At 41.9% G+C, this 16,977-nt stretch overlaps 1 long non-coding RNA gene and 1 pseudogene across 1 annotated transcript; one reads left to right on the top strand and one right to left on the bottom strand.

Annotated features, from left to right (window-relative positions):
* Window positions 1-463: 463 nt before the first annotated feature.
* On the top strand, window positions 464-7,690 carry LOC116073488. The gene is made up of 3 exons (XR_004111827.1): window positions 464-504; window positions 1,110-1,166; window positions 7,629-7,690. It is a non-coding gene; the product is annotated as an uncharacterized LOC116073488 (long non-coding RNA).
* Window positions 7,691-16,655: 8,965 nt separating this feature from the next.
* Window positions 16,656-16,977, bottom strand: part of LOC116073616 — a 1,240-nt pseudogene continuing 918 nt past the window's right edge.

The following is a 16,977-nucleotide window of genomic DNA, read 5'->3' as shown; positions in this document are numbered from 1 at the left end:
GGGGATGACGTCACACACATCTAGGGCTTGTCTTCTCTCCTCCATCAGTTTTCTCTGCAAGTTCACATACATACCCAAAGGCATGCCTTACTAATGTGCTAGGCATGTATCAACACAGTCAGGTTTACAATGGAAGTTAACTCTCACCCCCAGCCTCTGGTATTTCATTAGGTCCATGCACATATAGACCAAGATGAACTTCGCTTGTACAGAAGGCATGACATCAGATGGGTCAGCTGTTCTGACTCCCCAGTTTCCTCATCTATGAAGTGGAGTTGAGAGCAGTATAAACCTCACATGGTTGTTGTGAGGATACTGTGAGGACTTACTATCACGCTCCTGTCACAAAGGAGGTGGCCACTGTAGGCTAGTGCATGTATTCACTGTCTTTTTGTCCTTTATGATGTAGTTGGATCAGTGATTTGGCATGACACAGTAGAATAAAACAGTCATGTGCCAATTCCATGAGCATCCTTAGCAGCTTCCAGGAAACCAGGAGCTTAGGTAAGAAGATGAAAAGCCAGAGTCTTCTGGGAGCACCTCCAATTCTTCCCAGAGTGAATGGAAAACTTAAAAGAAAGGGCCATGACACCTGCAAGAGCACCCCATTGTTCACCCTGCCTGTTTAGAGCTCCAGAGCACAGTTAATTTGCTTTGAGCCTCTGTCTATTTTCTCCTTTGTAAACTGAATACAGCCTTGGCTCCAGGTCGATGCTCTATGAAGGGAAGCCCAAGTCTTGTTAAGTCTTGTCTGAACATGAAGAGCAGAGAGGCTGCCACAATGTGGGGTTATCTGGGGTGAGGGGAGAAGCAGCCTCTACCTTTTGCGTGGCTGTCCTTTGGGAAGTCCATGAGCATAGAAAAAAGAATGAGAAATACCCTTCAGCCTCAAATGATCTTCCCTGACTGACAGACCTCTTCCCATGCTGTCCTGCCTTTGCAGAGCCTCCTGTCTTCATCAAGTAAGGACAGTGGTAGGCTCTGTAGAATCCATCAATCATGGGAAAAGTCCTGAAATAACTACAGAGAACCATTAGTCTCTTACCATGTTGGGGTTGGGAGGACATGCAGGTAGCAGCGAGACTAACTGAGCCTCTGGCTTTTCACAGGAGCCATCTGAAGCTTGGAGAGGTGACGTCTGAGGCCACCTGGCTCCTTATCACCAGGTACACATGGGAAGTGTCACCTGGTGACAAAGACATTAGTCTTTGCTGATGACAGTTTTGCTACCATGCTTTTAAACAGTACGGAGGTGATCTACAGACAGGGAGTAGCCATCAGTAGAGCATGGCAGGACCTCCAGGCCCTGGATAGGACTCTGTGCTCATCTGCAGAAGATGATGAAGGTCCTCTGTTGGGATGGGTTGCTGGACTTTCCTGATGGTGGTGTTATTTAGCTCATATGTGCTGGCATTTGCTCCCTTTGATTCTCTTCGAAAGTTTTAGGGAAACAAGGGGATGGGTTGAAGGCTGGGAGTTTTCATCCTTCACTTGCTTGAAGGCCAGCTTCAAGTTTTGGTTGTTAATCTCAAAAAATGAAGGCCTCTAAAGAGAAACATGTCTGTCTTTGTCCACCTTGACAACTTTTGAGAATTAGTGTTTTCCGAGGGAAGATTCATATGAAACAGAATGAGAGAGATTGAGGCCAGGATCCTGCTTCTTGTGAGGACCTCTTTCTGCCTCCAAAGGATGTGGACTTCTGTATATGCTGTGCAGGCTGTGAAGTATTCATCTCCAAGGTCTAGAACAGTGGTTCTCAACTTGTGGTTTGTGAGCCTGTTTGCAAATTTCCATCGTCTAAGATATTTACATCATGACTCATAACAGCAGCAAAATTACGCTTATGAAGTAACAACGAAAATAATTTCCTGGTTGGGGGACACTACAATATGAGGAACTGTATTAAAGGGTCACAGCATTAGGAAGGTGGTACTCCATGCTGGTACTCTGGTCTTGTCACTGAGCTGTGGCAGCTTTAGAAGGCTCTGAGGCTCAACAGTGGCTTGGAAACCTCACCTGATTCTGTTCCTTTGGGGATTTTGCTTTACGTTTTCTACATTTATAGTCTCAGGCTCGATTTTTGGTTTCTGGGTAACTCCAAACCTGGGCTCAGTTATTCTAGGCAGGGATCACAAACTCTCTTCTGTACTCTTTTGTTCTCTCAAAGAATAGAACCCACTTACCAAGAATACAGACCTCCATAAGGGCACACCAGGAGACAAGGTGCTAACCTGAAGGAAACCCCCAGATCACCCACGTGACTGCTGCTCTTTCTGTTCTTCCTTCTTCCTTTCTCCTTGGTATGCTTAACCACAGCAGGGATAGTATCTCTGGCTTCTAGCCTTCCTAGCTAGCTCCCAAACATCACTTTTGTTTGTTTATTTGCTTTCTTCCACTCCTGCGCAAAGCATCTTCCTTATCTTCTATGCCCCCTAATTCTGCGTAGCATCACTTTTCTTTCTCATGAATCTGATCTTAAACTTCCACTCTTCCCTTGGCTTCCTTCAGTACAGCTTGGAGGAACTTCTATGATATTTGGTTGATGACACAAGTATCTTGGAAAATGGGTTTTGTTTTGGTTTTGGTTAAACATTTTAAAACAGGAAGAAAGGACACAGAAATGGAGAAGATTGAACAGGGTGATTAAGAGGGACAGCTTTTATAAATAAGGCTGCTATGAACACAGTGGAGCATGAGTCCTTATTACATCTTGGAGCATCTTCTGGGTATATGCCCAGGAGTGGTAGAGCTGGGTCTTCTGATAGTACTATGTCCAGTTTCTGGAGAAACTGCCAAACTGATTTCCAGAGTGGTTGTACCAGCTTGCAATCCCACCAACAATGAAGGAATGTTCCTCTTTCTTCACAACCTTGCCAGCATCTGCTGTCACCTGTGTTTTTGATCTTAGCCATTCTGACTGGTGTGAGATGGAATCTCAGGGTTATTTTGATTTGCATTTTCCTGGTGACTAAGGATGTTGAACATTTCTTTAGGTGCATCTCAGCCATTCAGTATTCGTCAGTTGAGAATTCTTTGTTTAGCTCTGTACTCCATTTTTAATAGGGTTATTTGGTTCTCTGGAGTCTAACTTCTTGAGTTCTTTGTATATATCGGATATTAGCCCACTATCGAAAGTAGGATTGGTAAAGATCTTTTCCCAATCTGTTGGTTGCCATTTTGTCCTATTGACAGTGTCCTTTGCCTTACAGAAGCTTTGTAATTTTATGAGGTCCCATTTGTCAATTCTTGATCTTAGAGCAGAAGCTATTGATGTTCTATTCAGGAAATTTTCACCATGTGCTCGAGGCTGTTCCCCACTTTCTTCTCTATTAGTTTCAGTGTATCTGGTTTTATGTGGAGGTCCTTGATCCACTTGGACTTGAGCTTTGTACAAGGAGATAGGAATGGATCGATTTGCATTCTTCTACATGCTAATTGCCAGTTGAGCCAGCACCGTCTGTTGAAAATGCTGTCTTTTTTCCATTGGATGGTTTTAGCTCCTTTGTCAAAGATCAAGTGACCATAAGTATGTAAGTTCATTTCTGGGTCTTCAATTTTATTCCATTGATCCACTTGCCTGTCACTGTACCAATACCATGCAGTTTTTATCACAATTGCTTAAGGTCCAGGATGGTGATTCCACCAGAAGTTCTTTTATTGTTGAGAATAGTTTTTGCTATCTTAGGTTTTTTGTTATTCTAGATGAATTTGCAAATTGCTCTTTCCAAGTCTGTGAAGAATTGAGTTGGAATTTTGATAGGGATTATATTGAATCTGTATATTGCTTTTGGCAAGATGGCCATTTTTACTATATTAATCCTGCCAATCCACAAGCATGGGAAATTTTGTATCTCAACAGAGGGATGGATACAGAAAATGTGGTAATATACACAATGGAGTACTATTCAGGCTATTAAAAACAATGGATTCATGAAATTCTTGGGGAGATGGATGGATCTGGAGAATATCATCCTGAGTAAGGTAACCCAATCACAAGAAACACACATGGTATGCACTCACTGATAAGTGGATATTAGCCCAGAAGATCAGAATATACAAAGTACAATCCACAAACCACAAGAAACTCAAGAAAAAGGAAGACCAAAGCAAGACTTTGTTCCTTCTTAAAAGGTGGAACAAAATACCCATGGAAGGTGTTTTAGAGGTTAACTATGGAGTAGAGACTGAAGGAAGGACAATCCAGAGACTGCTCCACCTGGGAATCCTTCCCATATTCAATCATCAAATCCAGACACTATTGTGGATGCAAGCAAGTGCTGGATGACAGGAGCCTGATATAGCTGTTTCCTGAGAGTCTCTGACAGTACCCAACTAACACAGAACTAGAGGCTCACAGCCATCCATTGGACTGAGCACAGGGTCCCCAATGAAGGAGCTAGAGAAAGGACCCAAGGAGCTGAAGGGTTTGCAGTCCCTTAGGATGAACAACAATACGAACTACCTAGTATCCTCAGAGCTCCCAGGGACCTAAACCACCAACCAAAGAGTATACATGGTGGGACTTATGGCTCCAGTAGCATATGTAGCAGAGGATGGCCTTAATTGGTCATCAGTGGGAGGAGAGGCCCTTGGTCCTGTGAAGGTTCTATGCCTCATTATAGAGGAATGCCAGGGCCAGGAAGTGGGAGAGGGTGGGTTGTTGAGCAGGGGGAGTGGGGAGGGAACAGAGTTTTTTAAAATTTTTTAAAATTTTTTTTTCTTTTTGTTCAGAGGGGAAACTGGGGAAGAAGATATCATATGACATGTAAATAAAAAATATCTAATAAAAAAAGAAAAAAAAGAGGGACATCTTTGCATCTCTCTGATGACTAAGGAATTTGAACATTTCTTTAAGGACTTCTTGGCCATTTGAGATTCTTCTGTTGTGAATTCTCTGTTTATCTCTGTACACCATTTTTAAATTGGGTTATTTGTTTTTTTTTTTTTTTTTTTTTTTTTTGGAGGTTAACTTCTTGAGTTTTTTATATATTTTGGATATTAGATCTCTGTCAGATGTAGGGTTAGTGAAGATTTTGGGGGGGCAATGACTGGAATGTAAATTAAAAAAAGATTACCATTGGGGTTGGGGAAAGAGGGAGAACTTTCTAGAAAATATCACCAAAAATAAACAACTAAAAGGAACCTACAGTTAAGTATTGAACTATCATATAAAGCAGGAGACACTTGAAAATGTAACACTATCCAAAGCAAGAAAATTTGTTTGTTTATTTATTTGGAAGAAAACTGTATTGAAAAGGATATGTTTTTGAAAAGTGTTTTCATGCAATACTTTTTATTCTTTTAGAGTTTGTGTCCTTCTCCTAGATCAGCTAGAGATTCCCATCTGCCTGCAGGAATGTTACCAAAGGAATGAAAAGAAAAGATACTGAACAATACTTAACCTCTTTCACAAAATCAAATACAGTATTGAATATTGGGCATTTAAGCTTGATTAAGGAAACTAATCTAGGTCCTATCAAACATAATGGGCTAAGCTTGCAGGAGTCTTATTATAGAGTAGAGAAATAGGTAGAGAAATAGAAAATTCATATCATAAAAAAGTTGCAATGTGCATAAGAAAAAGAATCCTTTTGTTTGCAGGAGAGTTTAGCCACGAGATTGCAGGGGAAGAATGACTTTGTATTTCCCCGACCAGCAAAACCAGGATCACTGGGCAAGCTAATAGATGCAAGCTCCCAACACTGCTGTATACATAGTCCAGGGATAGGGCTCAGATATCTCTTTATTAACATGGCCTCTGGTGATCACTAAAATCTGAGAAGCATTGATCCAGCTAAAATGCCCCATCTTCCAATCTAGGGCGTATCAGAGGATGCAGGGAAGAGGTAGAAGAAGAAGGAGGCGAGAGCTATGTGTGTGTCTCCTTTCTTTTCCAAGCTTCAACTCAGAAAGGAATGGAGCAACTTTGAGAATTGCTTGGACATGCAGTTGGGGGGGGGTCTCTCTTACTCCTGTTTGTTCTTTAGAATTCCCCCTTTAATTTGCTTACATCCAGTGAGGGAAGTGCCACACATCAAAGGACCTTACTACCAACCTGGCCAAGTTGAAAACACTTGAAGTTTTGGTTCTCAGTTTCAGCCTCTAGTCCTTGGCTATATAGAAACATCCCAGACTTCAGTGAGAGTCAACAAGGACATTTGTCCAGAGAAATGTCTCAATCTTGGAATGAGGTGGCTTTGTTCAAAGGTTGAGGAGGACATTTATCAGGCCAAGGCCAGTGATGTAGAGGTGGGGTGGGGGCACAGTTAGACCTTAGAAGTTCTCTAGCATGGGGCAGGTATGAAGGAAAGGAGGTAGGGGTGGACAGGAAGAGGGAGAGGAGAAGAAGAGGGAAGGAGAGAGAAAGAGAGAGAGAGAGAGAGAGAGAGAGAGAGAGAGAGAGAGAGAGAGAGAGAGAGAGAGAGAGAGAGAGAACAGGAGGAGGAGGAAGAAGAGGGGGAGGAGGATGTCTACTTAACTATGTTGGCACAGAAGTCAAAACAGAGTGAAGAGGACAAGAGCCATAGGGTGGAAAGAGACATTATCCAAGGTCCAATAGGGTCATAGCACACTGACTCCCCTTAATGGAAAGTCTTCATGAATCTCATGTAATGAGGTACCATCTCAAGGGGAGGCAGAATTGGAAAACACTTTATTTTCCTTACAGATATTTTCTTTATTTACATGTCATATGATTTCTCCTTTCCCAGTTTCCCCTCCCCCCAGAAAGACCAAAAAAAGCCCCCCAAAAAACCACAAGAACAAACCCCTGTTGCCTCTCCCTTCCCCCTGCTTGCCACCCCACCCTCTCCCACTTATTGGCCCTGGCATTCCCCTACACTGGGGCACAGAACCTTCACAGGGCCAAGGGCCTCTCCTCCCATTGATGATCGACTTTGCAGTCCTTTACTATATACATACTGTCAGAACAATCAGTCCCACCATGTATAGTCCTTGGTTGGTGGTTGAGTCCCTGGGAGCTCTGAGGGTACTAGCCCAGAAGTTCAGAATACAGGAAGAACAACCCACAAACCACAAGAAACTCAAGAAGAAGGAAGACCAAAATGTGGACATTTCATTCCTTCTTAAAAGGGGGAACAAAATACCCACGGAAGGCATTGCAGAGACTAACTATGGAGCAGAGGCTCTGACAGTACCTGACCAATACAGATGTAGAGGCTCACAGCCATCCATTGAACTGAGTACAGGGTCCCCAGTGAAGGAGTTAGAGAAAGGACCAATGGAGCTGAGGGGTTTGCAGTCCCTTAGGACGAACAAGAATTGGCTTTTTAAGTCCCCTGTTCTGGCTTAATTTCAACTGAAAGATGGGATTGGTATATATTTTTTCATGTATCTCTACATACAACTATAGAGAAAGAGCTTGATGATTGACAAGAAATTCTCCTAACACTAATCTTTAAAATTAAGCTATTCAGAAGTATTGGGGTTGGGAGCAGAATTAGCATCAGAATACAAACAGCGTCAAGGCAATCAACAACACTGAAGAGGGTTCAATAGTAGTATTTGTAGTAAATGCTATTTGGAAGCCATATATAAGTACTAACTTATGTCCTCCATTGTTTATTCCACCCCTCCACAACATGCATTGTTTTCTCTGCTGATTGTAGAGCCTGTTCTTTGGGAGAGTGTATCCTTTGCAGTCACAACTCTTGGAGCCATGTAGAGGTGGGAGTAGGGACTCATTTGGAGCCCATATTCATCTAACAGGTCAGTGGAGAAGTTATTAGTATTGGTTTTTTAATTGTTAGACTTTAAGTCAGGGCAACTACAGTCTACCTCCACAGAAGACAAAAGCACAACCAGATTTAAGGGAATAGGCAGTGAAAAGGGAGCCCAAAGAAAGGGCTGCCTGCTGGTACGATAGTACTGTCTCACTATGAGAGCTAGCACACCCAGTGCTCATGCTTAGTACTGTCTCACTATGAGAGCTAGCACACCCAGTGCTCATGCTTAGTACTGTCTCACTATGAGAGCTAGCACACCCAGTGCTCATGCTTAGTACTGTCTCACTATGAGAGCTAGCACACCCAGTGCTCATGCTTAGTACTGTCTCACTATGAGAGCTAGCACACCCAGTGCTCATGCTTAGTACTGTCTCACTATGAGAGCTAGCACACCCAGTGCTCATGCTTAGTACTGTCTTACTATGAGAGCTAACACACCCAGTGCTCATGCTTAGTACTGTCTCACTATGAGAGCTAGCTGAAGCGGGCTTTCTCACTTGGAAAGAAACATTAGTGCGAAGCACAACTCCTCTTTGCCTAACCTATTTTTTGCTCTTGTAATCCATTTCTTCTGTGAGTACTACCTCTGAACCCATTGTCTAGGCCAGGCACCTGGGGCACATCACTGACTCTGACATGTCCCTTGCCACCTTCCTCATTCTCTCCAGAAGTCGGCCATTTCCATTTTATACCACCTTTGTTAGGCAGCCATCATTTTTCCCTAGATGGCTGCAGTGGCCTTAATTCATGTCCTTGCCATTGTCCTGCCTGCTCTCTTCCATTCTTCACTCCCGGCAAAAGCAATCTTTTCACGATGAAATTTCATCGTGTGATTGATGGGCATCTGACTCAGATACTTGGTCCTGATTATGCACTGTGTATCTCTGGGGTGTTTTATTAAACAGCATTTTCCTAATAAATTTGATCAGAATTTGAGATTCATGAGTGATTTTGTGGCAGCAATATTTTGCTGGACAAAATTTGGGAACAATATTCTAGGAGATGTTAAAAGCAATGGTTACAGACTCTAACCTCTACTAATAAAAAACTCATATTCTTTTGGATGTGTCATTTAAAAAAATATTTGGAACTTACTGAATTCTTAGTGTAGGCGAGGAAAGGCTAAGTATTTTGTAAGTGTTCTTACATAACCTCCCAAACTCCCATTGATGATACTGTTATCATCTCTGTTTTATAGATGAGGAGCAGAACCTCCATTTAATCTGAGTGAATTCATGCAGGTGCTACATGTGCAAATTGGGTTTGGAATTAAGGAGTCTTGATTTGGAAGCCTATGAATTTAAGTGTGTACTAGTATTTTTCAAATCATGCTTTATATAGCACTAGGATTCTATAAACATGCCTCTGAAACAGCTGTCGTGGCAGAAACAAGGAGAGAGGGTGATGAGTGGTGACAGAGTCTCTGAGCACCCATACCTTTGTATCTTTTATGGTTGAGGTATATACACATTTTTTTCCCTGCAGAAATGGTTGAAGCATGTCTAAAACTATGGCTTTGCTCAATAATGGTATTTAAGAGCCGTTTTCTCTGTCAAGAATTCTTCCTTTTCCATTTATTCTGATTCTTGAGGCTCATTTCCACAAACTCCAAGGGAGCAGTTGACTGACATCCATAGTTAGCACTTTTGGCTTACATCATTGGTAGTTCTTGTGTAGAAAATCAAAGCATGTACAGAGTTTACTTAGCTGTCTCCTGAAGTATATGAAACAGAGTGGGTGGTATAATAGAATACTCCATCTAAGCCTGTCTGTTTCTTATCTGAGATATTAGATTCTGGGAATGGCGATTTATTGAGTGGAAAGCTGCATAGGGTGCTATGTTGTGGGGTATTAAGGATACTGACAGGTCTGAGAGATGTGGACAAAATAAAAGAATAACAAAGGAAGCAGAGAGAGGAAATGCAAGATGAAATTTTATGGGCAAGTTCCCTAGCATTTCAACAAAATTAGCTGGGAATTTGATTCAGCATGAAGTCCATTTTATCTTGGATGTCTACCCAGGATCTGCAACGTGCCTCACATAACCATCTGGTCCTCCTCCTCTTTCTCCTTCTTCACCCAATTCAGACTTTGTTTTGTTTCTAGCCACTCGGGAGCAGTCTGCCTAACCACGTATTTATGTTTAGGCTTTAGCCTTTTCCCATCTGATGCCACTGTGGAGATTCCTGCTTGGTTTCTGTTTTCTGTCTAGGGGCTACGCATCAACCTTGGCTCATTTCCTTAATGTGGCTCATGACACTGCTGGCCTCTACTGAGACTCAGCTGTTTCTAATTCAGGGTGATCTTGCTGCTTATGAGTTCCATGTCTTTCAACTATAATGCACATCTCAACTGTGACCTTGGGGAAGCCAGTCTGATTTCATTTTGTTTAACCAGCTGTCGAATGATTGTTCCTAAGGAATAAGATGTTTTTGATTGGAGTTTTATACTTGACCTTCCTTGATGTGGAAAATTATACAGGCGATTTGCGTCTTTGGAAGATGGTTGTATTAGGTGGTTTCCTAGTCTATAGATCTTTTGACCTATGTATTTCGAGACAAGCATAGAAAGACCACATTTTTGGTACCATTCAGTTCAACAGGTTCAAGGCAACAGGTTAAGATGGACTTAGACCTAAGGTTAGGCCTGGTCATAGCTATACACTGTGGCTGAGAGAGAGGAAGAGAGATGGTAGCCTTTCCCAGGTCCCCCTTTTTTACCACATGTTTGCTCCTGGAGTTACTAATGTTTATGTTTTTTTTAGTCATTTGGATATGCTACCATAATAAAAAGTGCTGTTGGTGGAAACTGGTTACTATAATTGTTGTCTAGATATTTTTACAAAGAATAGTTCTGAGAAACCCTTGAGGAATCCAGAACCAAGCATGTCTAATGTGTGCAGGTGACATCTGGAATCTTGGTGCCTTTTTCCACTAAGATAAAATTGAAGAATATCATACACCTGAAAGCATGACATAAAATTAATCAAACTCAGCACCTCTTTCCTCAGGGACTTCAAAATCCTAGATTTCAGCCTTTTAAAAAGTTACTGAAAAGATCATCAGGGATAAAAATGATCATATTAAAACCCAAGGAAGAACATTAATTTAAATTATGATAATATGACCTATTAAAGAAAGGCACTTTGGTCTCCCCCAGAGCAGGCTAAAATAAATCTATTTTTGTTCAACTTTTGGGGGGGAAATGGAAGTTACACTAGTTGCAGAAATTAAAAAGAAGGAAGACTGTCCATAAAACATTCCCTTCCCCTGTCCCGATGTCAGACAGAGTGGATCATCTCTGCCATCACCTTTGCTTGCTGAACCTCTGTCTGAGCTCTAGTTTTGAGTGAACCCAGCCAAACAACCCACATTTAGAGAAACAGCAGGTAGATTTCTGCCCACATCAGGAGGAACACATTAGCTGGAGTTGGATATTCCATGGCTGTAGGTGTGTGTGTGTGTGATACAGGGAGCCACTGTATCCACTGGAGCTAATATTTAGAGTCATATAAACACTATACATGAAATCTCAGATCCAACTAACACCCAGTCTACTGATCTGTCTATATACATGCTGACTTCAAAGGAATACTGTCTCCTTCCCAGTCTTCTCTCTCTTGCCTTCAAATTCAACAGGCACATTCATAGTGTTCTAACTAGGGAACTTAACTTAAATGTAGGACTGGTGCTCCTCACCATGCTGAACAAAACTCCAAGATGATTTGGGTAGAATTTAAAGGAAATCTAAAGATTGTGATGAGAGTAGATTCCAGACAATGAATCCATTATCTCAAGGTACTAAGAAACCATCTATGACTTCATATAAATGTAACAGTATATTGAGAAGTCAACTAATTGGAGAATAAACATAAAAATGTTTTCTTTCTGTCATTGTTTTTAGATTAGTTCTACAGAACCTACTTTTTATTCATTCATTTATTCATAGGAGTAGATTTTATGTCAAACACCGGTTTGAATACTGGGGACACAGAGATAACAAGTAACCCCCTGGCTCTCGTGCAGCCTGCACTCTTTCAGTTGGAAATTCTCTTTATCATAGCTTTACTCTATACTTTACTGATTTAAAGTCATATGGCAAGGAGCTCTTTGTTTTGGATTATCCTGCATGCTCAACTTGCCACTAAGTATGAGGTAAAAAGCACAAGCCAGGGAAGGGAGAATAGTGATCAAGGTAGAGTTTTGGCTTCAGAACACAGACAGAAGAGCAAGTACCTAGTGCAGACAGACTGGCTATTTGATGAACAGAAAGAAAACTATAGAAGAAAGGCAAGGAATCACTGTGGCTTCCATGGGACACAATAGCCTGGTAGCTGTGACCACATGAGAAATCTGGATTTATTGTGGGGTGATAGACTTGACACTGACCACCTACTAAGAATTCCCCAAGCTAAAATGAGGTAAGGAAGTGAAAAGAAAGATACAAGAATGAATAATACAGGAATGTACATCAGTGGTGCTGTGAGCAAAACACCACTGTACATAACAAGCTCAACTGTCTGGGGAGGACAGAGCCAGAGGCTAGGATAAATTGAAATAAGAGGGTCAAGGGGTAGCTAGAAGATCAAACCAATGGAGAATTCAGGGGTAGCTGGACTGAGTGTATTCTGCTGAAGTAGGGACTAGACCAGCAAGAGATGGCTTAAAGCAATGGTTCTCAATCTTCCCATTGCTGCGAACCTTAAGTATAGTCTCTCATGTTGTGGTGACTGCTAACCATAAACTTTATTTTTGTTGTTACTTAACTGTAATTGGCCAGGCAATGGTGGCATACACCTTTAATCCCAGCACTTGGGAGGCAGAAGCAAGCAGATTTCTGAGTTCAAGGCCAGTCTAGTCTACAGAGTGAGTTCCAGGACAGCCAGGGCTACACAGAGAAACCCTGTCTTGAAAAAAAAAAAAAACAAAAAAAGAAAAAAATAACTGTAATTGTTGCTACTATTATGAATGTCTGATATGCAACCCCCAAAGGGGTCATTACCCATAGGTTGAGAACCACTGGCTTAGAGAGATGAATCATAGCAAGGGAGGAGGTTACAGAAACAGAGTCAAGAAAATCCAAGTTAGAGCTTGCCTGTCCCAGACAAGCACCATGAGTATTGAGGCTGAGACATCAAAGGATGGCAATGTTTGGCAGAGATGAGCAGAGGATTTCTGGGAAGAATCTTTCAGGAAGTTTAGGAGCCTTTTAGGAAGGGCAGCCTAGTTTGAAAAAGGCTCACAAACTTACTATCTTGGGCTTAGGGAACTTTGGAAATAATAAATTGACAAACAAAACAAACAAATACTTTTAGGGTGCATGGAGGAATTCTCAGTAGTGATATTCCTTCTTACATGGGACCCAGGTCACTGAAAAGGGAAGCTCATTTTTGTGGGCCTTACTGTTTGTTCACAGGGCTGTATTAAAGGTAAGATACACATACATAATTGTGGTGGGGATTTTAAATATAGTTCTTAGGCTTCTCTACACTTTTCATGTTCTTTATACAATAGAGAAAGTTGTTGTTCTCAAACACAAGACAGAGTTGTAAGTTCTAGAATATGGTATGGAAGAACTCAGAAGTGACTTCAAGATATCTGAAGCATGGTTGGCTGACTAACCAGTAAGTACCCTCGCTTGGATGATCCTGCATCTTTTCTTTCTTTTCTCACACCCTCTGTTGACCATTGTGTGTGTCCATCTGTGACTCTCATTAGTCTGATAAAAGTTTATCAGTATGTGAGTATGTGAGTGTGTGAGTGAGTGTGTGAGTGTGTGAGTGTGTGAGTGTATGTGAGTGTATGTGAGTGTATGTGAGTGTATGTGAGTGTGAGTGAGTGTATGTTGCACTCTCTTTCTGGGAAAGAGGCCTTTGGCAGTGGCCTTAAAGAACCCCATCGAAGTACTGCTTGGACAGGCAGGGCTAGGTGACAACACAGCACTTTTGTTGGCATTGCTTTTCCCACGACAAAGCCAAGGACAGTGTGTTCAGCTTCAGAGGGAAAGCAAGCTGTGCATTAGGAGGTAGCTCTCTGGCTTGCAAAAGGTTGAATAAGATGCTCCTTAAAAAGCTCACCAGTTCGCTAAATTTAGGGTGGTGAATGCCATCCAGGCCAAGAATAGTCCTTGGCCTTGTGCCTGTGGCATTTTCATTTGGCTGTGAGTTGAATGTGTTTTAGTTTCCTCTAAGCCATTCTCTCCACACTTGGTACCTTTGTCTTTGAAGGGAGGAAACTGTGAGCTGAAAACTGGACAGGGCCCTGCTGATAATGAGAATTAAAGATGGCTCTGCATTGTGGATGTGGTTTGGGGGAGCAAGAGCAGGTGTGCTTTGTGATGTTTTCATAGAGCATTGTTTTATTAGCCCTTGTTCTGGAGTGGAGGAGCCTTTCTCCACTCTGTTCTTCACTCTGCACAGTCCTTTCTCTTAATCTTAATCAGTTTTTTTGAACTGTTTTCAAAGACAGACTCAGTTTTGGCCCTTTGTATGGGTACCTATGCACCTGCGTATTGATTCAGGGCTGCATTCTATATCATAAGTCTTGACTTCGCGGTGCTGAGCTTCCCAGTCAGCATCTTGTTTCCCAGAATGTCAAAAGGAACATCTTGGAAAAGGGGTGGGGGGAGTATGGACTCTGAAATCAGAATGGTCAAATTTTATACCAAGTTTACTATGTGCATGATGTGTGTTATTAGCTTCCTTGTGCCTTGTCTTACCCCAGTATAAAAGGGATATTCGTATATGCTCTGTAAAAGGTGGGTCCCTTCCTGTTTTTCCTTATAAGGGGAATCAAATGTGACTTTGGGAGTCTTTCCTTTGTCCCCTGACACTGCCCATTCAGCAGCTCTGATTTCTGGCTCCACAATCATCCAGCTGGCTCACTGTGAACTCTAGGGAATGTACCCTTTTTTCAGGTCTGGGATTACTTCTCTGTTACCAGGTTTATTAGCTTGTATGTAAGTAGGCCCAAGTAGTTCTTTATCCCAAGCATTGATCTAGCTTGATTGATTTATTCACTTTTGATAAGTAATTATTACCTTCTATATGCCACTTCTGCACTAAGTAATTGAAAATGAGACTCTATCCTCAAGGAGTTGATAAGTGAGTGGAGGCGACAAATAAGCCAACAGACAATGATAGTGGAACCAGCTATTGCTGGGATATATGAAGGTATAGGTAAGAAAAGGTATTTAAACCAATGTGGGACTCAACCATGGAATTCTAGGTGGAAGAGACATTTATATTGCCATCTCAGGATGAAGAGAAACTAGCCAAGTAGAGCCGTAGATAGATTCAGCAGAGTGGGTATGAAGGGTAATGGGAAGTGCAGAAAGCATATGGTGTCATTGGATGATCTATGACTAGGACTGGGTTGAAATAGCCTTGGAGCTGTCTCTTCTGGAGCTCCTGAGAGACTGCTGGGTCTGGAGGCATTTCAGAGAGACAGAGCATAATTAAGGACAAGTGTAAAGAATTGTCCTTTTGTGGAGTATTAAAAAACATTTTATTACTTTTCAAATACTATTCTGAAATAGTCCCAGTGTGATAATTCTGGTGGTTAATGGGTAGGTATTTGTGCCTTTATGTGTGGAGAGGGGCAAACAGTAGAGAAAAGTCACTTCCCTCTCATCTCCTGACATGATGTCAAATCTGTTTTCTTTGTAGGATGCATATTCTTGAGGCTCAATGACTTGGGAGAGTAGACTGTGGCATCTTTAAACCAGCTAGGTCCTCCTACTCCCCATAAATAGCTCAAGTATCTCCCATTGATATTAAATGGTATGTTTCTAAATTGAGCAGCGGTTATACCAGTTGTCTGGTTGGAAGGAGGGATTTATAATACTTGAAACAGAGATGAGGACACCTGTCTAACAATGGAGAGAATACGTGTGTGTTTTACATGAATGGAGGCCAACACATCATGGACAGAGCAACAACTGGTTGCTACTTTGCCCTCTTTTGACACATACACCTTCCTTGCCCATCTACTGTGCATGACAATCATGATACTCCATGATGGAGTCTCTGGGATCATCCAACAAGGGTCGATGGTCAGTGATTTATAGGCTATCTTGGACATGTAAGACTCATTTAAAACCTGTAAATGTCACTTCTGAAGAGTTCTGTCTCTCCTCCTGCTCTTCCTCTCTGTATCCCCCAACTCTTTTATATATATTCCAAGGCTGTTCTGTTTGATCTCTGAATTTTCTAGTACTGAGAGGGTTAGCAATTCTAGCCCAGTGAGCTAATTCTTATGTTATTTGAGGCTGATTTCTATCTATGCTCTGTTACTTTTCTTCTTGCATTGTTATCCATCCACATCTTGGAACTGGTATGCCATTTTGCCAAAAGACATCTCAGAGGTCACTTTGTTTATCTTACCTGTGATAGGATGTAAACTGACTTATCAAGACACAGAGCTCTGTACAAATGATTTCTTGTGTATTATGTAAAAAGTCACCTGTCAATAAAATGATGTTTGGCCAATGAGCTGAGGCAGGGTTTGAGGAGAGGAGAGGAAGACAGAGAGAGAGAGAGAGAGAGAGAGAGAGAGAGAGAGAGAGAGAGAGAGAGAGAGAGAGAGAGAGAGAGAGAGAGAGAGAGAGAGAGAGATTCTGGGATTGAGTTAGAGCAGGGAGATTCTCCTGTACACAGAGGAAGATAACCATCATTGCTTGAAACTAAGGACCAGGTAACCAGCACATGGTAAAAGTTGGACTACATTAAATGGAATAACTGAGTTATGAGCTAGCAGAAATGAGTCAAAGCTATTGGCCTACACATATATTCATATACAAGAAATCTCAGAGTCATTATCTACGGAGAACTTATGTGCTGCTGGGAAAGCCCACAGTTACAGAGCTCACTGTTGTGGCAGACACATCACAATTCTTTTTTTTTTTTTTTTATGTTGAACAATAATTTATTGAGATCCCTCCCTCCCAGCCTCTACAATTCCGAGGTCACTTTCTCCGCTTGTAGATCTTGTTTGCAAGTTCCAAGAAGATGGATGGGGGCAGGGGCGCAGAGCACTGATCTATGAGACTCTTGCAGCAGTTGTAACTGTCTTCCTCGTACTTGAAGAACACGGACTGCAGATCCAGCTCTTCATACAGTGCTTTCACCTGCGCCACTTTTTCTGGGTCCTTCTGCCCGTAATTCTCCTCTAAGATCTGACGCTGTTGAGGAGTGGCTCGTAGCAGACACTGAACCACCAGCCAGCTGCATTTG

The sequence above is a fragment of the Mastomys coucha genome, unplaced genomic scaffold (genome assembly GCF_008632895.1).
Source record: "Mastomys coucha isolate ucsf_1 unplaced genomic scaffold, UCSF_Mcou_1 pScaffold23, whole genome shotgun sequence".
NCBI lineage: Eukaryota > Metazoa > Chordata > Mammalia > Rodentia > Muridae > Mastomys > Mastomys coucha.
This window is presented reverse-complemented; position numbering and strand designations above follow the sequence as displayed.